Below are 25086 nucleotides of genomic sequence, written 5' to 3'. Positions count from 1 at the left end.
GCTCATTATTCTAGATCATGTTTGGTGTTTTTTTTTTATTTCTTTCTTTCTTTCTCTCTTTTTTTTTGTCTTTTGTCTTTTTAGGGCCGCACCGCGGCATCTGGAAGTTCCCAGGTTAGGGGTCGAATCGGAGATGCACCTGTCGGCCTACACCACAGCCACAGCAATGCGGGATCTGAGCCATATCTGCGACCTGTACCACAGCTCACGGCAATGCCAGATTCCCAACCCACTGATTGAGGCCAGGGATCGAACCCTCGTCCCTGTGGATGCCAGTCAGGTTCTCCAACCACTGAGCCACAATGGGAACTCCCAGTGTTTCTTAAATAGCTGGGGTTCCACCCACGCTTTTTTGTGAGCTCTCCCTCTGGGAAGGAGAGTGATTGTCCTAGGTGAGAAGGCCCAGGTGGCTGGCATGTCTCACACTTTAAAAAAAGGAACCTGTTGGCCCTTGACCATTTACTTCGCCCTTCATCTGGCCGGTGCCCAGTGTCTGGAGCAGGGACTGGGATATTTACCTCAAGGAGAAAGTTGACTTTCAGAACAAATGGACTTTCTTTGCAGACATTTGAAAATTTGAAAAGAAATTGATGGACGCTGAAATTTGGGAGCTCTAAAGAACTTTCCTGTCATTAAAAAAAAAAAGAAAAGATTCCTGTTCATTCTACTGACAGACGTTCTCTTATCGCCTGTGTGCCTTGTGCTCTGTGAGTTAAGTTCTTGGTCCATCAACTTCTGGGTCTCATTTTTGAGATTCTGAGGTCCAGGAATTGGGTAGCTTTGCTGAAAACACAGACAGGAAGTCAGCAGCACTGGGATTCATAGTCTGATTGAATCATCCTCATTCCTAACCAATGGGCTACACTGTCTCAACATAATTTATAAGAACAAGAAAGAACCTTGATTAGCAAGTTATGGTGAGTTGGTTCCTTCCTTGTTCAAATATTGAGTGAATAAGGTTCAGAGATTAAACAAGTGGATCTAAAAGGACTCAGTTGGAAGATTCTCATTAGGCAGATGCTTCAGTAAGTGAATTCCTCTTTGCTGCTAGTGGGGGGAAAATCCACTTTGGATGGCATGAGAAGCCCTAATTTTTACCCTGGCATTAGAAAGCAGAGTCCAGGAGTTCCTGTTGTGGCGCAGTGGTTAACGAATCCGACTAGGAACCATGAGTTTGCGGGTTTGATCCCTGCCCTTGCTCAGTGGGTCAAGGTTCCGGCATTGCCGTGAGCTGTGGTGTAGGTTGCAGCAACGCTCGGATCCCGCGTTGCTGTGGCTCTGGCGTAGGCTGGCAGCTACAGCTCCGATTTGACCCCTAGCCCGGGAACCTCCATATGCCACAGGAGCGGTTCAAGAAATGGCAAAAAGACAAAAAAAAACAAAGCAAAACAAAAAAAACAACAACCAAAAAAAGCAGAGTCCATTTTTACAGCTGCTTGGGTTTGCAGTGGCCAACATCTGTGGAACCTCACCAGTGGTTTTATTTACTTTGCTTTAGAAATGCAATTTCTTTTTCTGTTCTTTTTTTGTGTGTGTGTCTTTTTGCCTTTTCTAGGGCCACACCTGCAGCCTATGGAGGTTCCCAGGCTAGGAGTCTAATCGGAGCCGTGGCCACCAGCCTATGCAAGAGCCACAGCAGCTCGAGATCGGAGCCCTGTCTGCGACCTACACCACAGCTTTCGGCAACGCCAGATCCTTAGCCCACTGAGCGAGACCAGGGATCAAACCTGAAACCTCATGGTTTCTAGTTGGATTCCTTAACCACCAAGCCACGACTGGAACTCCAGAAATGCAATTTCTAAAGTTTGCAAAGACTAGCTTCCCCTTGCAGGCTTTAATTAGGAAACTTTCTTATTTTGGTTTAGTTGAATAAGAGACTACAGGCAATAAGCTAAGCAGGTGAATGAAGGAGGAGACATAAATTATACCTTCACTGTTTCAGGCACAGTGGGTCCTTAATAAAGGTACTGAAAAAATAACTGTTTTCCACCCCCTACCTCCAGCATACCCTGTCCTTTTTCCATAGGAACAAAATTAGAAGTGGTCCAAGAACAGGGTGGATAGATAAGGCAATGAAGGGAGGGAGGGACACAAACACAAGGTAAGGCCTTTTACAATGAGATAAAATTCAAATGGAATCTTTGAGATTAAGGGAAAATAATGCTAAATTAATGGGCTTGGCTCCCTGGCCTCTTTCTGGAGGGGGTTTGCACCATCTTTCACATTTATAGGTAATAAAATTATCTGAGAGCCTAAAGTGTGTAGTGGGGACATCATAATGAATAAGATATACATGATACCTGCTGTCTTGACTCCACCTCGCTATGTATGGGACTGTGGGCAAACCACCTAATTGCTCTGAGCCTCAGTTTTTTTCATCTACAAGATGGGACCAATACCCATCCCTCTGGGTTATTGTGAGGCATGAGTGAGCTGGGATCTGTAAAACATCCACGGCCACACTTGGCAAGTGCTAGACACGTGTGGTAAATAGTGGCTATTATTTATTCTGTGGAAGGGCAAGTCTTGGGCTCTTTGGGGGCCACACAGAAATGGTGGGAGACAGTCAGTTCCCTGTTCATGGGTGCCTTGGCTCCGAGACTTTGTCAGTTGCCAAGTTAAAGCGTACCTTTCCCCTAAGAGAAGAAGGTGTGTCTACATCTGACTGTTTTGGAGTTGGTCCGGGAAGGAAAGCATGAGGCTTTGGGGGGGCGCTTCTAGCAAAATTTAATTAAGGGAGGAACTCTGGGGTTTTTAAGATCTGACTGTGCATAGCCTATGATGGTTGACTGCATACTCAGATCTGCTATTGTCCCATTTACCAGAATCCTTTCTCCCTGGTCATTTTTCAGCCCCAGTCGAGACGTAGACATTTTTCTGTACTTGCTCCTTCAAGGTCCTGATGCCAGGCATACAACCACATCCCACTCTGCGATGTGACTAAAAGCAGGGATTGTTTCTCTAACTGACTACCAATTTGTGGTCGGGAATTGCTAAGTTTTGGAAGTTTGAGTTGGGCTGAGAGTCCCATAATGGTCCTCCATAATGAGATGGCTCTTCCTGATCTTTCCTGCTCTTGCTGGTCAGAAGCATTCTAAGGAGTGAGCAGATGTCAGCTTCCAGACAAACCATGACATTTCCTACCAGGCTAGGCTAGGCCAGGCCAGGGAGAACTCACAGCAAAGAATGGCTGAAGCATTCCTGGGGACAGAATGCGAATATAAGCATGTCCTGCCTTTAGTTTGTGTACCTGAAGTTAGATATACTTGAAGACTCTGCATATGTGTGTGTAATTGTACATCACTATTGGCAAGATTTTTGTAATCATTGGTTAAAATGGGGCCTTTTAATTTTTTTTTTTCTGCTTTTTGGGGCTGCACACACGGCCTATGGAGGTTCCCCAGGCTAGGGGCTGAATCAGAGCTACACCTGCCGGCCTACACCACAGCCACAGCAACGTAGGATCCAAGCTGCATCTGCGACCTCCACCACAGTGCACAGCAACACTGGGTCCCTAACCCACCGAGCAAGGCTAGGGATCGAACCTGCAACCTCATGGTTCCTAGTAGGATTCATTCCCACTGCACCACGATGGAAACTCCTAAAATTTTTTTTTAATTATAGTTGATTTACAATGTTCTATCAATTTCTGCTGTACACCGAAGTGACCCAGTCATACATACACATACTTTTTCTTTTTTTTTCTTTGACTTTTTGCCATTTCTTGGACCGCTCCCGCGGCATATGGAGGTTCCCAGGCTAGGGGTCGAATCAGAGCTGTGGCCGCCGGCCTACACCACAGCCACAGCAACATAGGATCCTTAACCCACTGAGCAAGGCCAGGGATCGAACCCGCATGGTTCCTAGACAGATTCGTTAACCACTGCACCATGATGGGAACTCCCACATACTTTTTCTTATATTATTTTCCATCATGTCCCATCACAAGAGATTGGGTCTAGTTCCCTGTGCTATACAGTAAAATGGGGCTTTGGTCTTAGGCACTCTGAATTTAGATCTCTGTGACCTTGAGCAGGTGATCTGACCTGATTAGGACTTAGTGTCCCCATCTGGAAAATGTGTAATAGCTCAATACCTAATAGGCCTGGTGTGAGGCTTAGATGAGAGATCACATAGAGTTCTGGGCACAGAGCCTGGCATACAGTGAGCCCCCCCTGCCTTTGGGGAAGTGGTCACCTGGGGCAGGTTAAGAGGTATATAGTTACAAAGTGTGGTCCCCTAGACATCTCCCCCATTCCTGGTCTGGGTAGCAGATGGACCACAGGACCAAAGTAGAGTGAGTTCTGTCTCCTGGAGGATTCAGTAATGCAGGGCAGATGGCTGTGACCCTCACAGGAGATGCTGAGTTGATCACCTGTCACTCACTGCTTGAAACTGCTAATGGCCCTCGAGGTTGACCCAAAACTCCTTACCTGGCCCTCTGCCAACCTCTTTTCTCTAGATGTCTCTTTTTTTTCTTTATAGCCATAGCTGAATTGGAGATTCTTCACTCATGTGATCCTACCCTGGGTCCTTTGCCCCAGGCTGTTTCTTCTGCCTGTTTCTTCCTCCTCTCTAGGTTTCCAGCCCTCCTTTGCAGTCAGACCTTCCTGACCACTGTCCACCTTAGTCCAGGTCCTGAGACATGCCTTCAGAAACAGTTCATGGGATGATGTGCCAGACCGTCTTACTCACTAGTACAGCTGCTCCTTAAGGTCAGGCTGTGCCCTTTGCCTAAGTCTTCCACCTGAGCTGGACATGGATACCACTTCTTTAACCAGCTTGTGACCCCAGCCCTACCACTGATCCATCATCAGGGCAAGTCACCTCATCTCTCTGGTCCTCAATTTTGTCATGTGTTGATGCGGTACAAATGTACCAGCCTTATGGAGTTGTTGTGAAGATAAAGCAGATGGAGGGGATAATCTGGTGTCTGGCATATGGCCAGTGTTCAAAAACATAATTTGTCTCAGTTATCATCAAGGTAAGCAGTAACAATTGCTATAGATCTTTAAGAAGTTTCCTGGAGGAGGAAAATACAGCTATTCCTTACTTAGCAAATTGGGATAAGGCCCCCATCTGTTAATCATGATTCCCAGAGCTGAGAGCTACTAGGCTCTCCCACCTATGTTCCACCTGAATGGCTCATTTTGTTTCAAGGTTCCACTCTGTGGGTCCTGTCTCCAGACGTGTAGACATGGGGTTGGTAAATGACATGTTGTGTATTAGGATCATCCGTATGAATCGGATGCCCCAGTGCCTAGCACCCTGCCACCACCAGAGTGCATCCCATCCTCCCAATGAGGCTTTGAGGCTAAGGTTAACAGCCCACCCTCAGGGCAAGGCCAGCTTTGATTTGAACCTAAGCATTTCCTATTCCAAAGACCCATCTGTCTTTCCACTCTGCTGCTCAAGCCTTGCTTCTCAGGTTTTCCTCTAACCCAGATTATGAGAGCAGCAAGGACTTGCTTTCAAAAAAGCCTTTGATTAGTTGCTTGCAGAGCATTGCTTAGGCCTGAACAATGAGACCAACACCTTAATTCTTGCACAGGTGTCACCATCCCTTGGGAGAGAGTTAGTGTTGCTTCATCAGCTGGATGCTCCATGCTTTTCAAAAGCAAGAAAAAAAAAAAAAAGTGGAGATGTACATCTGTACATTGCTATAGGCAGAAGAAAAGTTGAATGCCCCTTCCAGTAATTCCACTTCTAGGATTTTCTCTTTCGGCAATAATTAGCAGTGGGAGTCAAAGTTAATTGTGCAAAAGTTTTCATCACCAAGCATTATCCCTTATACTGAGAAATGAGGAACAAACCAAGTGCCAGTTGGGACTGATAAGAAGCGGCACATTCATACAACGGACCAACAAATGGCTCTTAACAATCATGCTGTAGGATATTGCATGACGAAAGGAAAAATCTCACAATATGTTAAAAGAAAATAAAGGAGACAAACAGTAGTTATTGCTGAGTCATGATTGTGGATAGGTTTTATCTTATTCTTTACACTTCTCTCAACATTGTTCTATGAGTGATATTGTATCAGCAGAGATATATGATTACATACAACAATAAGTGTTAAAGCTAACTGGTGGACACTCAGCGGCCCAGGTTGGGATCTCAGTGTCTTGCCCTTGCCCTTGATCGTGCCCTCTCAAGAGATTGCTTTCCCTGACCATGCTACCCACACATCATCCCAGCCCCTTGCCATTGCTTTCCTGCCCGGAAAATTTACAGCTAATCACTCACCCTTCCATGTGGTTACCTCCTGTAGACACCCCAGATTTCCCAGTTGATGACTTAGTGAGGTGACTGCCCTGGTATTATTCTTTTCTGTCTTGCAGAGTTAGGAGAAATGGAGCTGAATTAAAGAACAAGTGCTCATGGAAAACCATCTACACTGTTGGTGGGAATGTAAATTGGTGCAGCCATTATGGAAAACAGTATGGTGATTCCTCAAAAAACTAAAAATAGAGCTACCAAATGATTCTGCAGTCCCACTCTTGGGCATATATCTGGAGAAATAAAAAGAAAAGATAATGCTCCCCAATGTTCATTGCTGCACTATTTACAATAGTCAAAACATGGAAGCAACCTAAATGTCCATCGACAGATGAATAAAGAAGATGTGGTACATTTATATATGATGGAATACTATTCAGCCATAAAAATGAAATAATGCCATTTGCAGCAACATGGATACAACTGGAGATTATCAAATTAAGTCAGAGAAAGACAAATACCGTATCATTTACATATGGGCCTAAAATATGACACAGGAGTTTCTGCTATGGTGCAACAGGATTGGCAGTGTCTTGGGAGCACTGGGGCACAGGTTTGATCCCTGGCCCAGCACAGTGTGTAAAGGAAATGGCACTGCCACAGCTGTGGCTTAGGTTGCAACTGTGGCTCTGATCTGATTCCTGGCCCAGGAACTCCATATACTGAGGGGCGGCCAAAAAAGAAAAAAAAAAAAAAGACAAATGAATTTATCTATGAAACAGAAACAGATTCATAGACATAGAGAACAGATTTGTGGTTGCCAAGGCAGGGGGCTGGGGGAGGGATGGACTTGGGTGTTTGGGATTAGCAGATGCATACTGTTGTACACAGAATGGATAAACAACAAGGTTCTACTGTGTAGCACAGGCAACTGTATTCCATATCCTGTGATAAACCATAACTGAAAATAATATGAGAATGTGTAGATGTGTATAACTATCAGTTTGTTGTGCAGCAGAAACATTGTAGATCAACTATACTTCAATAAAATAAGATAAAGGGGGGGCCCTCAGGAAATGTTTCAAGGAGAAAACATGGCTGATCATCAGTGTCTTCTGGCTTTGCCACCAGGTTCCAAGCTCCATGGATAGTGGCCCACATTTCCTGCATATTCTCTCCACTCTCATCAACAAAGGGCTCCCTTTGGGTGTAGCATCTCTTCCCCCAACAGTCTTCTTCTCGAGTCCAGGAACCAAGTCCTCCCCATCCTCCCCCTACCAGGGCCAAGCAGGAGTGGGTGGGAGGGAGTGGGGCACTGCATATAAACCCTTGTGGGATTAAATTGATTTGTTTCTAGTCTACATCTCCTTGCAGATCTGTTCTGATTTCTGGAAACCTTGAATTACAAAACAGGAAATCAAGGAGTTTGCCCTTAATAATAATAATAAAAAATGCATGTTGCATTTCCTGTGTCTAGCCTAGCACTTTCACCCATTTTCAATTCTCACTCAGCAGCGGGCCCATTCCCATCACTTCTGTTTGAACCTTTCAAAGGTCAAGTCCAACGTCTCATCCTGGCCATCAAGTCCCCTCCAGCCTTGTTCTCCTCTCAACCTGCCCCTGTCCATGGATTTCCAGAAGTGTGCTCTTGTTCTCCTACCTCTGGGCTTCCACATCTGTTCTCTCCAACTCCCTTCATCCTACTTCCCACAGGACGCCTCCCTGTGCTTGAATCTGGGCCAGCGCTTCCCCCATGTCTCTCTCACCACATCCTGCTCCCTAAATTGCCTGGTGACAGGTCTGACTGTTCCTACATCACCTGTGAGCTTCGTGGGGTCAGGGACTATGTCTATTTTGGTAACAGTCACTGTTTTTCTCCAGAGCCTGGCATGGTGTGTGGCATGTAGTAGTCATTCAAACCATTAAATGGAATCTAATGGAAATTAACTTTCTATCTCAGACAAGGCTGCCTGGGTAGAGCACCAGCTGTTGACATGTGGGTTGGAAGTGCCTGCTGAGTTCTGGGTTGATGAGGGAGTGAAAGTCCTTTATTATTACTTAATAAACATGGCTGGTTATAGTAAGGGATCTTCTACAGTATGGAGGAGGAAGAGTAACAAAAGATGTGTTGGTGAAAAGGGTGTGGACTAGTGGTCTGGGTATAGATTTTGCCCTTGGAAATGGTATTGGGGAAGAGTGCATGATGCTTAAACAGGAAAGGGCTCACGAGGCACTGGATTTGGGGTCAAAGCAGTGGAATGAAGTTGCAGTTGTTGGTTTGCTGGTTTGCTCAAGATGCTCGATTTCTGGCCCCAAAGTTGGGCTGTGGGTTAGGAAGAGGCCACCCAGCACTATGAGGCCAAGTAACTGCAAAGAGAGACAGGGATTGTAATGAAGAAAGTCTCGTTTGTGCCGGAGCAAGTTCTGAACTCCTCATGCCAGTCACAGGGGCCCAGGCTGGGAGATTTACAGCCCAGTGGCTGTTGCTAGGATAGGTCTCTCCCAGGAAGCCCTCAACACCCCCCCACACACACCTGTGAGGTGGAATGAGGGGGTGGTGGTTAGAGCTCACCCGGTGAAGAGAGTGAGGCGGTCCACTCAGAGCCTAATCCGTCCACTTACTGGTGCCTAGGCCTGACAAGAGCTCTCCAGGCTGCCTTCATCTTTCTAAGCTTCAGTTTCTTCATCTGAGAAGTGGGTCCACAAAACCCCTATACCTCGCAAGGCTGTTGTGAATATTAAAGTAGATAAGCACATAAAAATGCATGACTGGCGCACAAAAGCAACTGACGAATTTTTTATTTTTATCTTTACGGTTTATACTTTCCTCATAACTAGAGTGTAGGGCTTTCCTGATCTTTTGGGGTCCTGAGGACTATCGGCGTTTATCTGTTGAGTGAATGAATACAGAAATTAATTTTAGTATTTGGATTGCCCTATGTCATCACGGAGGACTCAGGCCACCGCCAGCTGCGGCTCTTTAAAGCTCAGCGTTTCCTACGAACTTGCTAGTCGCGGGGATTCGTCCTCATTCTCACCCCTACAGATAAGGAAAAGTGAGGCTTGGGCAGGACCCGACACGCCCCAGGTCAGCCTGTCGGCGGAGCTGGGGCTTCAAGCACAGGCGCCCGCCCTCACCCTCCAGGGCAGCCCCTGCTACTCTTGGCTGGTCGCCACAGTCCCCTCTCGCTCTGACACCTGTCTTGAGAGCCGCCCCAGGGAACGTAGGAGCAGGGATCCGGCTGCACACCCTGACATTAAATTCTTTCCGAACTAGGTGTTGAGGGATGCCCTGGAGGCCAGATCTCTCCTCTTCCCTCCCTAGCCTTCTCTAGGATCTCCTCTGGGCTTGAGGCGAGGAGTGCTGAGCGGCAGGCGCGAGTCAGTGCGTCCGGGTCTCCAGCCACCCGGCTTGGGCGCCAGCTGGGGTCCCGGGCCCGCCTCCCGCCCACGTGGCCTCCCAGGCCTCTCCACGCCCCCGCCCCGCCCCTCCTCGGGGAGCCGCCCCCACAGCCGCGGCCGCGGCAGCTGTAGCCGTGGTTCGCTCTGCAGCCTAGCGGGTCGAGCCTGAGCTGGGCGCCGAGGTGAGTGTAGATGGCTGGCCTGCAGCCCCCCTGCTCTGCTAGACTTTCCCTGACTGGACAACCCCATTAGCCGCCTCGGAGCGGGACACTTTCCCGGGCTGGCTCCTCTCCACCTTTACCCACCAGGCCGGAGCTGGGCCCCACCCCATCCCGGTGCCCGCGGCGTGCTCTACGCGCTGTCTGGCCCGGGGCACTCTGGGCGCTCGCGGGCGCACTGGGCGCTTGAGCGCGGCGCAGGTAAGCAGTGTCACTACAGCCCAGACCGGCTGCTACTAGCGCTGTTGACCCTGACTTCGGTCTTCTTGGAAGCTTTTGGGCGAAAGTTCTCGGAACCACTGCCGGGGAGGTGCCACCTGTCCTGGGGCGCAGCCCCTTTACTTGGGTGTCGGGCACTGCAGGTCTGGTCTTGCAGAGTTGCTGGTCACTTCACCGCGGAGAATCCAGCTTCGGGTGCGCGGGGCGGCGGCCGAGGTTTCGCGCGCCTCACCCAGTGCTGGCGGCTGCATGGTTTAAACTGCGCGGCCAGAGGCTCCTGAGATAGAAGCGGGGGAGGTGGACACCAAGGGGTTAAGGTGAACCTTGGTGCCTCATAGCCAGAAACGGGTGAGCGTTTTTCTGAGTGTGGAGGTTTCCACCAAGTCGGTTTCCCTTGGGCTTTGTCACGCGGAAGAACCGCGCTTGTCCTATCAGCGGCCTCATCATGAGCTGAAAGTTGCTGAAACGGAGCTTCTTGTTCCTAGAGGGCTTTTGCTCCATTTAATGCCTGAACCGTGCTTCCTTCCAGCACTGGGTGAGGATGTGAGAACTGCACAACAGTAGTTGTCTTGGATGAACTAGCAGAAACTTATTTTTAAGCAGTTCATGTACTACCCAGGTATTACCACTTTCTATCCTGGAGCGTGGAAGAGGACTTTTGCTATGTCTGTGTCTTAGAATAGTCTTGGGAAAGTTACTTCACCTGTCTATGCCTCAGTTTCTTCATCTGTAATGTGGAGGTGATAATAGTTCAAACCTAAAAGTGTTGTGTGAGACTAAAGTTCTTAATGCAGTGCCTGGTACAAGCTAAGTTCTACCTTGTTAGCTGTTATTATTATGGCTGACATCTAACAGGGCGTCGCTATCCCGAGCTCTCCAGCCAGGTAGGTGGGCAGGTCTTGGCACTTCCCCTTCTTTTGCTAAGGACCTGAATTATTTACACAGTAGCTGTGGTGTCCCCTTCAGCCTTGAAACACTTGGGCTTGGCAGTAATACTTCCTGTGGTTAACCAGCCTTGTGCAAAATGTATCTCAGAATGTGAGATTAGAAATGACCTTTGTCAAGGACACTCCTGGAAAATGAGGTCTTGGACTGTCTCTGGGGGCTCTGAGGTGTTGCTGGATGTTTCCCTTGCTGAGGTAGAGTGGATAAGATTTTACCTGAATTCCTTCAGGCTGTGGGCCCCCTGACAGGCTGGCATCCTCTATCTCTATGAGTGTGGGAGTCTGTTTAGAGGCCTGAGGGCCTATTCTTGTCCCCTCTCTTCCATTCATTCACCTTTAGCTGATTGTCTCTTCCATCAGCAGAGTGTCCTTTGGCTGCACCAGTTTAGTTTTTTTCTTCTGGCAACCACAGACAAGCATTCTGAACCTGGGGCTCCAGAAACCTCCTGAAATACACATGGGATGTTTGCAGCATAGGTGTATATTTTGCCAAATGGTTCTCTTTTCATCACATTCTGCAAAAGGCCTGCACCCCATAGAAGTGGGTACTGAACAGCTGGTGGGAAGATGGGAGTTCCTGCTCCCTATACAGGGCAGGGCCGATTTTTTAATGGAGTCAAGATGGTGACATTACCTCCGTACCTGGAAGTGGAGGTGCACCTATGTTCCTTTGTGCCCTTGCTTAGAGCACACCTTCCAGTTGAAAATTCAGATCTGCCTTGACTTGAGAAAATCTGATAATGAAGTCATTTGGGGAAAGAAGAAAACAGGTGGTGGGGCCTTTAGGATGGGATGCAATTCATGAAGATTTGAACTCAAGTTGTCAGGAGACGTCTCAGGGCCTTTGCACATGCTCTTCCCTCTGCTGAGCGCACTCTTCCATCACCATCACTTTTCTTTTCTTTTCTTTTCTTTTCTTTTTTTTTTGTCTTTTTGCCATTTCTAGGGCCGCTCCCGTGGCATATGGAGGTTCCCAGGCTAGGGGTCTAATTGGAGCTGTAGCCACCGGCCTACGCCAGAGCCACAGCAATGCAGGATCCGAGCTGTGTTTGCAACCTACACCACAGCTCACAGAAATGCCAGATCCTTAACTCACTGAGCAAGGCCAGGGATCGAACGGGCAACCTCATGGTTCCTAGTCGGATTCGTTAACCACTGAGCCACGACGGGAACTCCCATCACTTCTTTTCATGTCTGGCACTTCCTTGCCCTTTAGCTTAGATGTCTCCTCTGTAGAAAAGGCTCCCCTGACCAAAGCAGCCCCTTCTCCATCAGTTTCTTTCACATTCCTTCATTATATTTTACTCATGGAACTTACCTGAAACAGTCTTACTCATGCATTTGTTTATGGTTTTATTTTCTTCATACACCCAAAAGTATGTAGAATCCAAGAGGGTAGTTATATTGCCCTGCTCACTGCTGAACTCTGTCTTCTGGCACATATTAGGTGCTCAGTAAATGCCCCTGAGTGACAGAACCAATGAGTATCCACCGAGGGCAGCGACATGAGGCCAAAGAGGTTTAAAAGTAGTGAAATGCAAAGGAACTGGCTGTTAGTCAGGAATGCCAGGCTAAAGTGACCTTTGAGGTCGCATAGTTCAATCTTCAGTTTAAACCACTTCCACAGCATCTCTCCATAGTTATTGCTTAACCTGAGTTTGAATCCTCCAGTGACAGGGACCTCATTGCCTTCTGAGAGAGCCCATTCTATTGGAGGAAAGATATGGGATGCAGAGAGCCAGAGATAGTTCCTGTACCCCCTCTGATGAGGATGAGAGGTGGTCACCAGGCTTATGCATGCTGCTGCTCTAGTTTTCAGTTCCACTTTGCACCCCAATCACCCTTCATCCATTACCACCCATCCCAACGAGCTTCCCCTACTTCTCTGCCATTACCAAGGTTCCTGAACCCCTGAATAGAACTTAATGTGCTACTGAGTCATACGTCATGGGGGGCGGTGGGTGCCGAGGCAAAAGGCATCAAAGAAAACTGCAATGACCTTCTAGGCCATCTCTGTATTGTTCAGGCTCCTGTAACTCATTGGGCAGCAGGGGTGGGTGGGAATGGGGTTGGGGCTCTGTTTCTTTCAGTCTTTTGTTCTTTCACTGGATTTTTCCTAATCATTCGTTAATCAGTTTATTCCGTATGGCCCAAGATATACTATTTAAAAATTAATCCTTGGACTCATTGTCTTAATGGTTTGTATCAATATTGCCTGATTCATATCATCTCACACATACAGGTTGAAACCTGAGTTAAAATGAAATGTTCCTTTTTTCTGTTATAAATTTGTTGATGTTGTTGTTGTTTTGCTTTTGAGGCGCCCACCACAGCATATGGAGGTTCCCAGGCTAGGGGTCCAGTTGGAGCTACAGCTGCCAGCCTACACCACAGCCATAGCAACGCAGGATCTGAGCCGCATGCAACCTACACCACAGCTTATGGCAACATCAGATCCTTAACCCACTGAGCGAGGCCAGGGATTGAACCCAAAACATCATGGTTCCCAGTCAGATTCGTTTCTGCTGCACCATGATAGGAACTCCAAAATGAAATGCTTCTAAATGTGGTTCTAGTTTATGGACTCAGTCCCAGTTTCTTCATGGGCTATCACCAGTGTGGTGGATGAAGTGGGGTCTATTCTGAGGAGGTTTGGAGATAAGCTTTGCTTTTTTCATGTACTTTAGCCACTTAGCTCAGCTCATTTGCTTCACTTTTCAAGAATCACTTATGGAGGGAGGGCTCTGGCACTGGCCACCCAGCAATCCAGAAAACCAACTGTGTTCCTCCCTTCAGGAGTTCATTACCCAGTGGTGGAGCTGGACAATAGATAACTCAACCTATAATATGATGTCAGGGAGTGTGATCAGTGTGACGTAGGAGATAAAGCTAGGTAAGGGGATCCAGAGGGACTGCGATGGAGGCAGGGTTGGTTTAGGTTAGGGACGGTGTCTCTGAGGAAACAGCATTTGAGCAGAAACTCATTTGAATGAGGGAGCAGCCATGTGGGTATGCTGGGGAAGACCACTCCATGCATATGGAACCCAAGGTTGTGGTCAAGCCGCTGGTGTGGGCTTGAGCTCTTGAACCCCAGACATGGTCTATCTCCCTGGGGAATGGAGAGGTGAAATGAGGCATTCTAGGCAGAACCTTCCCTACCTTCTCCTCATATCCTCAGCATTGTGTACTCACGTGGTTGACCAGAAGGCTCATGCCTTCCTTTCCAGAGGGTGGGACCTGGAGTGACGACATGCCTGAAAGTGCCACCTGGACAATGAGCCTGAGCCTGGGGGCATTGCTAGAATTATAACTCTACACATACTAGGGCCTGCCTCACCCTACCTGCCCTGACCATGGACTTCTTCGTCTTTTGTGTCATTTAGTCACATCCACCTCATCACTTAGAGGGAACTCTCTAGTGGGAAAGTAATTACTTAGCAGGACTTTGATGGAAAAAAATGAAGATATGAAAATATATGCAATTGTGGACCAATAGATGAATGCTTTTCAGTTTCTCCATTGATCGCCTGATCACTTTATGTTATTTAACGTAACATAAAGGAGGTGTGACTGGAAAGCTCCTTGGAAAAAGAGACCTCTATAAAGATACAGAGAGGGATAGCTACAAGTTCCCCCTATTGGAGAGTGAGGTAGGATGGAAGAAGAAATAACAGCATGTGCAAAGTTGCAGTTAAAGAGATTCTCATTAGTGGAGTTCTCGTTGTGGCTCAGTGGGTTAAGAACTTGACATAGTGTCTGTGAGGATTTGGGTTCGATCCCTAGGTTCGCTCAGTGGGTTAAGGATTGGGCATCACTGTAAGCTGTGGCATGGGTTGCAGATGCAACTTGGATCTGGTGTTGCTGTGGCTGTGACTGTGGCTGACAGCTGTAGCTCCAGTTTGATCTCTAGCCTGGGAACTTCCATATACTGCAGGTGCAGCTGGAAAAAAAAAATCTCTTTGCTTATAGCAGTGCATGTGGGTTTCTCCGTGTGTGTGTTAGAGTGTACTGTGGGAAAGGAACTGACATAGCAGCCTTTGATAAATGCCAATTGAATGGAATTGCTGTGCCTTGTGCCACTGAACTGTGCACCAACATCTTCATATTATCTGTGCACCTATCCTGTGGCACAGGCCCTCTGAGTGAACTAGTTTTTGAGACCAGGAAATTGAGGTGTGGTGTGATGAATAACTTGCCAACTGTGTGTCTTCTTGGGCCTCTTGTCAGTTGTATTGGGAGAGATGGAGCTGAGGAGGATCCTCCCAGAAGATTTATTCAGTGATGTAGAGAGATAAGTGTTTTGAATATCTTGGATGGGGCTGTCCTTGCTACACGTCCCCATGGGATGTCAGCTTTGGAGTCAGAGGCTGCTTCCGGCCAAATGCTCAGTCCCAGGCTCGGTGAGGGTTTGTGGGATGTTAGGTGGATGCCCCAGGGTTTCTGGTGCCCCTGGCACAAAGCTGGAGGAGGTCATTGCCTTCATTTCCCAGGTGTCTCCTGACTTTTCCAAGGTGGACCACAAGCCAGGACAGAACTAGACATGGGGCCCAAGTCAAAACCAGAATATGCCAGTGAGAGAGGCGGGGGCCCATGGCCAGAGTTGGAAAACAGTGGGGGCAGCTGGGTGTCTTGCCTGGCTCAGTTAGCTAAAGACCAAGCTAGTTACTTAACAGTCCAACTTGACTCCTTGTCCCAACACCCCATCTGTACTTCCAGCCAGCGTATAAGTTTATGGGTCTGGGCTTGCTCTCTTGCTGATAAAATCCCAAGCCCTGAATTCATCTTCAGTTCTGAGCCCAGTAATATTTTCCTGGAAGCTGGAGCAGCACACTGACTGGCTTGGAGGCAAATTGAAATGTCTACAAGATGCAGAGGTGGTGGTTGGAATCTCTGTTCCTGTCTCCGCTCCAGCACCACCAGTGGAGTGACCTTGGACAAGGTGCCTCACCTCTCCAAGCCTGTTTGCTCATCTGTAAAGGAGGTTAGTGCTGCCTATACCTCACAGGCTTGCTCTGAGAATTAAATGAGAAGATATTTGCAAAGTGCTTACCCCCATCACAACCTACACGCAGAAGGGGCTGACTGGGGTCCTCATTTGGTAACTTAGGGTTAACCCAGGTCACTCCATCACTGCTTTGTGCTCCTGCAGGAAAGGTGTGCTCAGGCACACTGGAATGTCTTCCTTCAGATTTGGGGACTTCACTGGCATGGGAAATGATCTTTTTAGAAGCCAAGTCTGGATAATGGACTTGAGGCTCAGTTTATGGTGAAACAGAGGCCAGGTATGAACCGCTGCTGAGACTTCCTGCCCAACCACAGCTCCTCATCCTTCCCCATAGTCCTCTCCCAGCAGTTTGTCCAGCCCCCAGCCTACAGTGATTGCCTTCCTGTCCCCATGGTCCCAGACCCTGAGGGGCACGTGACTCCCCCAGAACTTGGCTGCTCAGCTCAGTATTCCAATTCATTGTTACCACACTGCACTCCAAGTCACCTGCTGGACCCTGTAATGGAGCTGAACCTTATGGCCCCCCAAACTCCCCAGAAGTTTTTCTACTTTCACATCTTTGTTCCTGCTTGGCGTGCTCTTTCGGTCTTGTCCACTTTTCACAGCTTCCTGTGGTGCCCAACTTCTTCCCTCTTTTCTTCCATTTTGGCTAGAAAAAGAAATGCTCTTTTGCACAGGAAACCATGATTATTTCTTAATATACAGAAAAGCAAACAAGTCAGAAATTATAGAGTAAAAATTGAAACTGCACCTTCCCCATCCCAGGCTTGTGTCCAGAAAGAACATTTATTTATTTATTTTTATTTTTTATTTTATTTTATTTCCCCACTGTACAGCAAGGGGATCAAGTTATCCTTACATGTATACATTACAATTACATTTTTTCCCCCACCCTTTGTTCTGTTGCAACATGAGTATCTAGACATAGTTCTCAATGCTGCTCAGCAGGATCTCCTTGTAAATCTATTCTAAGTTGTGTCTGATAAGCCCAAGCTCCCGATCCCTCCCACTCCCTCCCTCTCCCATCAGGCAGCCACAAGTCTATTTTCCAAGTCCATGATTTTCTTTTCTGTGGAGATGTTCATTTGTGCTGGATATTAGATTCCAGTTATAAGTGATATCATATGGTATTTGTCTTTGCAGAAAGAACATTTATGATTAGCTGGCTGTGTGTATATTTCTCTTATGTTTTCACGTACCTGTGACTATTTTTAAAAACCAACATACTAGCTCATTTTGTATGTGTTCTTTTCCAACTTTTTTCTTTTTTTCATTTAGCTGTGTGTCCAAGAGCACTTTCCTTTCCATCTTTTGTATCTCTCCTCTTTTTACCTGCCCTGGCTCTTTCCTTTCCCGGGGATGAGTGTACAAATTTAATGGAAATAGGTTTTCTGTTTTCTTGGGTATATATCCAGAAATGGAACTGCAGGCCATATGGCAAGTCTATGTTTAACATTTTGAAGAACTGCCAAGCGTTCTCCGCAGTGGCTGTACCTTTCTGCAATCCCACCAGTAGTGTAAGGTTCCAATGACTCCACGTCGTCACCAACACTTGTCACTGTCCATCTTTTTGATTATTGCCATTCTAGTGCACGTGAAGTGGTATCTCATTGTGGTTTTGACTTTCATTTCCCTAATGGTTAGTGGTGTTGAATATCTTTTTTTCCACTTTTTTTTTTTTTTTGTCTTTTTAGGGCCACACCCATGGCATATGGAAGTTCCCAGGCTCGGGATCAAATTAGAGCTATATTCACTGGCCTGCACCACAGCCACAGCAATATCAGATCCAAGCCACATCTGTGACCTACACCACAGCTCACAGCAATGCCAGATCCTTAACCCACTGAGTGAGCGCAGGGATTGAACCTGTGTCCTTATGGATTGTAGTCAGATTATTTCCACTGAGCCACTTAATTTTTTAAGGGCAGTTTGGGGTTTATAATAAAATACAGAAGAAGGTACAGAGATTTCTCCTGTACTCCCTGGTCCCACACATGCATAGCTTGCACCTTTATCAACATCATTCTCCAGAATGGTACATTTGTCACCAAGGATGAACCTGTGTTGATGCAGCATAATCATCTAAAGTCTATAGTTTACCTAAAGGTCCACTCTTGCTATTTTACTTTCACTGGGTTTAGATAAATGTATAATGACATATATCCACCATTGTAATATCACATAGAGTATTTCACTAACCCTAAAAATCCTTTGTGCTTCATCTGTTCCTCTTCCCCATCCCCTCCACTGGAAGCATAGACCTTTTTATTGTCTCTATAGTTTTGCCTTTTCTAGAATATCATATATTGGAATCATATACTGTGGAGCCTTCTCATTTTGGCTTCTTTCACTTAGTAGTATGCATTCAAGGTTCCTTCATGTCTTTTCATATCTTGATAGCACACTTTTTAGCACTAAGTGATGTTCCATTCTCTGGATATATCACAGTTTATTCTCCCATTCACCCACTGAAGGACATCCTAGTTGCTTCCAAGTTTTGAAAATTATGGATAAAGGGGCTATAAACATCGGTGTGCAGGTTTTTTGTGTGGATATAAGTTTTCATCTCTCTTGGGCAAACACCAGAGAGTGTGACTGCTAGATGGCATAGTAAGAATGTGATTAATTTTTTAAGAAACCACCCAACTGTCTTCTACAGTGGCTGTACCTTTTTGCATTCTCATCAGCACGCGTGTCACACATGTCTTTTACAAATACTTTCTCCCACTTTTGTAACTTGTCTTCTAAGTCTCTTGGTATTATCTATTATAGAGCAGAAGTTTTTCATTTTAGGAAGTCCAGATTATCAATTATTTCCTTCATGGATTGTATTCAGTTGTTGAATCAGGCATCACCATTACAGGGTATTCTAGGTTTTCTGCTGTATTATCTTCTGGGACTTTGAGACTTGTGCATTTTACATTTAGTTCTATGATACATTTTGGGTTAATATTTTGTGAAGTGTTTTAGGTCTGTCTGGATTTTTTTTTTAATATATGTATGTCCTATTCTTTAGGTATCATTTGTTGAAAAGATTAACTTTGCTCCATTGTATTGCCTTTGCACCTTTGTCAAAGATCAGTTGACTATGGTGGTCTATTTCTTGGCTCTCTGTCATGTTCCATTGGCCTATTTGTCTATTCTTTTGCCAATACTGCACTGTTTTTGTTGTTGTTGTTGTCTTTTTAGGGCCACACCCACAGCATATGGAGCTTCCCAGGCTAGGGGTCTAATCGGAGCTGTAGCTGCTGGCCAGATCTAATCTATGCAGCAATGCCAGATCCAAGCCATGTCTGCAACCTATGCCACAGCTCATGGTAATGCTAGATCTTGAACCCATTGAGTGAGGCCAGGGATCAAACCCATGTCCTCATGGACACTAGTCAGGTTCATTACTGCTGAGCCATGACAGGAACTCCCGTACTGCACGGTTTTGATTACTGTAGCTTTACAATGCATTTTCATGTCAGGCAGCACCAGTCCTCCAACTTTGTTCTCCTTCAATACTGTGCTCATTGAGTATCTTTTCATGTGCTTATCAGCCATTTGTATAACTTCTTTGGAGAAATGTCTAATCAAACCTTTTGCCTATTTTAAAAATTGGGTTGTCTTTTTACTATTAATTTGTAAGCAGTCTTTATATATTTTAGATTCAGTCCCTTATTAGATGCATGATTTTTTCAAATATTTTCTCACATTCTGCCTTTTCACTTTCTTGATGGTGTCCAAGGTTTTAATTTTGCTGAAGTGAAATTTATTGGTTTCTTTTGGTTGCTTGTGCTTTTGGTGTCATATCTAAGAAACTTTTGCCTAATCCAAGGTCATGAGAATTTATGCCTAAGTTTTTTCCCAAGAGTTTTTTAGTTTTAATTCTTTTTTTTTGTAGTTTTAGTTCTTATATTTAGGTCTTTGATTCATTTTGCGTTAATTTTTGTGTGTGGTGTGAGGCAGAAATCCAGCTTCATTATTTTGTATGGGGATATCCTTCTGACCCAGTACAATCTGTTGAAAAGACTTTTCTTCCCATTAAATTGTCTTGACATCCTGTTGAAAATTACTTGGCAATAATTGTGTTTATTTCTGTATTCTCAATTCTGTTCCATTGGTCTATATGTCTATCCTTATGCTAGCACTGTCTTTTTTTTTTTTTTTTGTCTGCCCTGAGGCATATAGAGTTCCCAGGCTAGGGACCAGTTGAGCCACAGTTGCAACCTAAGCTGAAGCTGCAGGAACACCAGATCCTTTACCCTGTGTCCTGGGCCAGTGATCGAACCTGTGTTTGCAGTGCTCCCAAGATGTCGCTGATCCTGTTGTGCCACAGCAGGAACTCTTTTTTTTTTTTTTTTTCATTCTTGGTCTAGTACTGTCTTGATTACTGGAGCTTTGTAGTAAGTTTTGGAATTGAGAAATATGAGTCTTCCAACTTTGTCCTTTTCCATTGATTCTTCTGGCTATTCTGGGTCCCCATATGAATTTCAGAATCAACTTGTCAATTTCTGCCAAAAAGTCAGCTAAGAATTTTTTTTTTTCCTTTTTACAGCCACACCTGCAGCATATGGAAGTTTTCAGGCTAGGCGTCAAATTGGAGCTGCAGCTGCCAGCCTATGCCACAGCAATGCAGGATCCGAGTTGCACCTGCAACCTACACCACAGCTGGTGGCCGTGTCAGATCCTTAACCCACTGCGAGGCCAGGGATCAAACCTTCATCCTCATGGACAATGTGTCGGGTTCTTAACCCACTGAGCTACAGTGGGAACTCTAGTAGCTTAGAATTTGATAGGGATCATAGAGTCTGCAGGTCAGTGGGGAGTTTTGCCATCCCAGTGATATTAGGTCCAGTTCTGAAATATTTATACTGGGGTGCATCTCTGACTCAGCTTTCCCTGTCATTGAGCCTTCTCAGGAGACTCAGAGCCTCATCCTTCAAGCTGCACAGACAAAAACCCAGGGACTTCAGCATCTCTTTTCCTTGTTGAAGAAAGTGACAGAATATAGTGTAGTGTTGAATCTAAGGCTGAAGACCTTGGATAAGATATTTAGCTCCTGAATTTGTAGAGTGGGAGTGCATCTGGCACTGACTGAACATATGGCAGACCCAGCTTCCCTGGCATGATGGAGATCTCTGAAGACACTCCCACAGTCCCTGCCCCCATGCCTTAAGAAGTATGGTGAGAACTAGGGAGGTACTGGGCTGTGGTGGAAGGTATTGTAGTGAGAGGCTGTGTTTTAACTTGTTTTATCTATTGGGCAAAGAGGGAAGGGAAGGGTTTTTCATTTAAGGGAAGCGTTTTGCTGCTAAAGGAATTTTTGTCCCCCCTTGTCCCCATCATAGTTTGAAGACTCAAATAAAAATAGGAAAGAAATACTATCCCATATTAAAAGGTTAGTTTACACCCCTACATGCACTTGTGTGTTCCAGATGTAATGCTCTGGCCACACGTCCAAGACTGTATTCTCATGGAAGTAGAAATAAAATGTGAAGCACCTACATGTGCATCCGTAGGAGCCTGGTTTTCGAGATTTAAGAAACAGCCTGGGGACTCCATTGGAAACTGCAAAACCACTCACACCTCAGCTTACTCTCGGCTGGGTCGAGAAACTTCATTTTAAACAAAACAGTGCTAATGTGTGTATGAGTGAGGGATGGAGTTGTTACCACTGTTGTTTCAAAAGTCAGTTAGAAAAGCATTACTTTGGGCTGAGTTTTTAATTTGTTTCTGTAGGGGGAAAACTTATATGTGATAGAAGTTATTTTGAGATCTTCAAAATCTAAACTCCTTTTGTTTAACAGATTCCCTTCACCTAGGCTGTTAGAGCAGTTCATAGGGATTTCATTTCCATTCTTCAGTGAGGGGTGGGTATGCATGCCTGTGTGCCTGGAAAGTTAGGGGAAAAACACAGTGATATAATCCAGCCCCAAACAAGGAAGCGTGTTACAGAGCTGAGGCTCCAGTCTCAGAAGGTGCAGCTTAGCTGACCTTATATAACCTCTATGACACATCACCCAGCGGGGTGGGGGCACTGTTTCTATCCAGCATGGCTTTAATTTTACAAAAGCTTTGTGCAGTCTTGCAGACCCAAGTGGTTTTCTTAACAAATCACTCACATTTCATGTGTCCTGGGCTGGACAGGGCCTCACTAATCTTTGGCCAGAATTGTGAGTCAGAAAATATTTAAATAACCACCTGAATCCTTTAAGGAGAGAGAGTTGGTGAGTTAATTTAGGGAGGTGGGAGTTCCTGTTGTGGCTCAGCAATAATGAACCCGACTAGTATCCATGTGGGCTTGATGTGGGCTTGATCCCTGGCCTCACTCAGTGGGTTAAGGATCTTGCATTGCTGTGAGCTGTGGTATAGGTTACTGAAGTGGCTTGGATCCTGCGTTGCTGTGGCTGTAGTATAGGCCAGCAGCTGCAGCTCAGATTCGACCCCTAGTCTGGGAACTCCCATATGCTGCACATGTGGCCCTAAAAGCAAAATAACAAAATTTAGGGAGATGGAGTGACGCTGAAATAGCAGTGCAGGAAGTGAATGGCAGATACTGATTTTAGAAGCTCTTTTTTATTATACTAGTAAAGAAAGTTATATTACCTTTTAGAGCGAGATCATAATGATGATGTTACCAAATTTTATTGAGCACTTAGTACATAGTGGAGCATGGCTTTTCACACTTGGGTTTTTTTTTTTTAGGGCCATACCTGCAGTATATGGAAGATTCTGGGCTAGGGGTCAAATTGGAGCTGCAGGTACTAGCCTATGCCACAGTCACAGTGATGCAGGATCTGAGCCACAGCTTCTACCTATGCCACAGCTTGTGGCAGTGCTGGACCCTTAACCCACTGAGTGAGGCCGGGGATTGAACATGCATCCTCATGGATACTAGTCTGGTTCTTAACCTGGTGAGCCACAACAAGAACTCCCACACTTGTTTTTTTGTTTTTTTTCTGTCTTTTTTAGGGCCACACCTGCAGCAAATGGAAGTTCCCAGGCTAGGGATAGAATTGGAGCTGCAGCTGCCAGCCACAGCCACAGTCACAGCAATGCCAGACCCAAGCTGTGTCTGCGAATTATACCACAGCTTATGACAACGCTGGGTCCTTAACCCACTGAACGAGGCTAGGGATCTAACCTGAGTCCTCATGGATCCTAGTCAGGTTCATTATCACTGAGCCTCAACGGGAACTCCTCACACCTGTTTTTGATTTGGGCCCATTGTAAGAAATAAATCTAGACTAACCTGGGGTGTGTGTGTGTGTGCGCAGGCACACGCGCGTGTGTGCACACACACATGTGCACATGTGTACACGCACACATATCTAAAACAAGTTAGGCGAGACAGTACTTACCCTTTGTATGTCCAATGCCCTCTGAACATTAATTTTCTACATTAATGAATTTATACTTTTTTAAAAAAGGATGGTCGTGAGACTCATTCAATTTATTTCAGTAATGGGTCAAAAACCTACTGTTTGATAGTTTCCACTGTGGCACAGTGGGTTAACAATCCAGCTTATCTCTGTGGAGGCTCTGGTTCGATCCCTGGCCTGGTGCAGTGGGTTAAGGATCCGGTGTGGCTGCACCTGTGGCGTGTGTTGCAGTTCCAACTCAGGTTCGATATCTGGTGTGGGAACTGCCATACGCTGTGGGTGCAACTAAAAAAAAAAAGCAAACCTACCATTTGCAGAACACTTTGCTAGACAATTTACTATGGGCTTTACATGCACTATCTCATTTTATTCTCATAGCAATCTCATGCATGGGGGTACTGAGGCACAGAGAGGTAACTTGTCCAGAGTTACATGATGAATGAGTAGGATTTGGGCTTGAAATGAGTATTGTTAAAAGTTCAAAGGAGGGAGTTCCCATTGTGGCTCAGCGGGTTAAGAACCCAGCTAGTATCCATGAGGATTCAGGTTTGATCCCTGGCCTCACACAGTGGGTTAAGGATCCAGCGTTGCTGCAAGCTGCAATGTAGGTCACAAATGTGGCTCAGATCCTGTATCGCTGTGGCAGGGGTATAGGCTGGAAGCAGATCCGATTTGACTCCTAGCCTGGGAACTTCCATATGCCTCAGGTGCGGCCCTAAAAAGCAAAAAAAAAAAAAAAAAAAAAAAAGATTTCTGATGGAGTTAGTTTTTTGGGGGGCATATTAGGGTTCTTCAGAGAAAGTCAACAGGATATGTAATATATATTATACAAATATATACAACATAATATAACAATGTATAATGATGTATGATGCATAATATATATTATACAATATTATACAACAGGCTGTAAATATATATTTATCTTACAGAGCGAGAGGGAGAGCATGAGAGGGAGAGAGATTTATATTTATTTGATTGTAGAGGCTCGGCACATTCAAAATCTACACAGTAGGCTGGCAAACGGGAGACTCAGAGAAGCATTGCAGTTTGATTCCAAGGGCTATCTGCTGGCAGAATTCCTTCTATGGGAGGTCAGTCTTTGTTCTGTTAAGGCCTTAGACTGATTGAATGAGGCCCACCCATATTATGTAGAACAGTTTGTTTTACTCAGAGTCTATTGATTTAAATGTTAATTTCATAAAAAAAAAAAAAAAAATTCCTGGAGTTCCCGTCGTGGCTCAGTGGAAATGAATCTGACTAGTATCCATGAGGACATGGGTTCGATCCCTGGCCTGGCTCAGTGGGTTAAGGATCCTGCATTGCCATGAACTGTGCTGTAGGTTGAAGAGAAGGCTCAGATCCTACTGTGGCTGTGGTGTAGGCCAGCGGCCACAGATCTGATTCTACCCCTAACCTGGGAACCTCCATATGCCTCCTTTTTAGGGTGTGGCCCTAAAAAGACAATCAATCAATCAATCAAAAATTTCCTGTACCTTCACAGAAACATATAGAATGATGTTTGACCAAATATCAGTCCCTTAAGGTCTAGTCAAGTTGACACTTAAAGTTAAATATCGCAGGGAATAAGATACTGTTTAAAGTTGTTCCAAAGAAAGGAAAAAGTCAGTGGGAAGCAGGAATGTGATATTGTTACAAATAGAAGGATATTTCAGAAAGAACTCCTTCTCCCATGAATGACTGCAAAATAA

At 45.6% G+C, this 25086-nt stretch overlaps 1 protein-coding gene across 2 annotated transcripts in view; it reads left to right on the top strand.

Annotated features, from left to right (window-relative positions):
- Nucleotides 1–9698: 9698 nt before the first annotated feature.
- Nucleotides 9699–25086, top strand: part of ARHGEF3 (Rho guanine nucleotide exchange factor 3) — a 341554-nt gene continuing 326166 nt past the window's right edge. The window contains exon 1 of one of the 2 annotated variants that reach the window (XM_047777298.1): nucleotides 9699–9803. The gene's annotated coding sequence lies outside the window, so the exon portion shown is untranslated. Of the gene's footprint in view, nucleotides 9804–9849; nucleotides 10041–25086 lie in introns of those variants that run through there. The other variant, XM_047777308.1, reaches the window with a different exon arrangement.

This window comes from Phacochoerus africanus, chromosome 1 (genome assembly GCF_016906955.1).
Source record: "Phacochoerus africanus isolate WHEZ1 chromosome 1, ROS_Pafr_v1, whole genome shotgun sequence".
Taxonomy (NCBI): domain Eukaryota; kingdom Metazoa; phylum Chordata; class Mammalia; order Artiodactyla; family Suidae; genus Phacochoerus; species Phacochoerus africanus.
The sequence above is the reverse complement of the archived record's forward strand: the minus strand, read 5'-3'. Positions and strand labels throughout refer to the sequence as shown.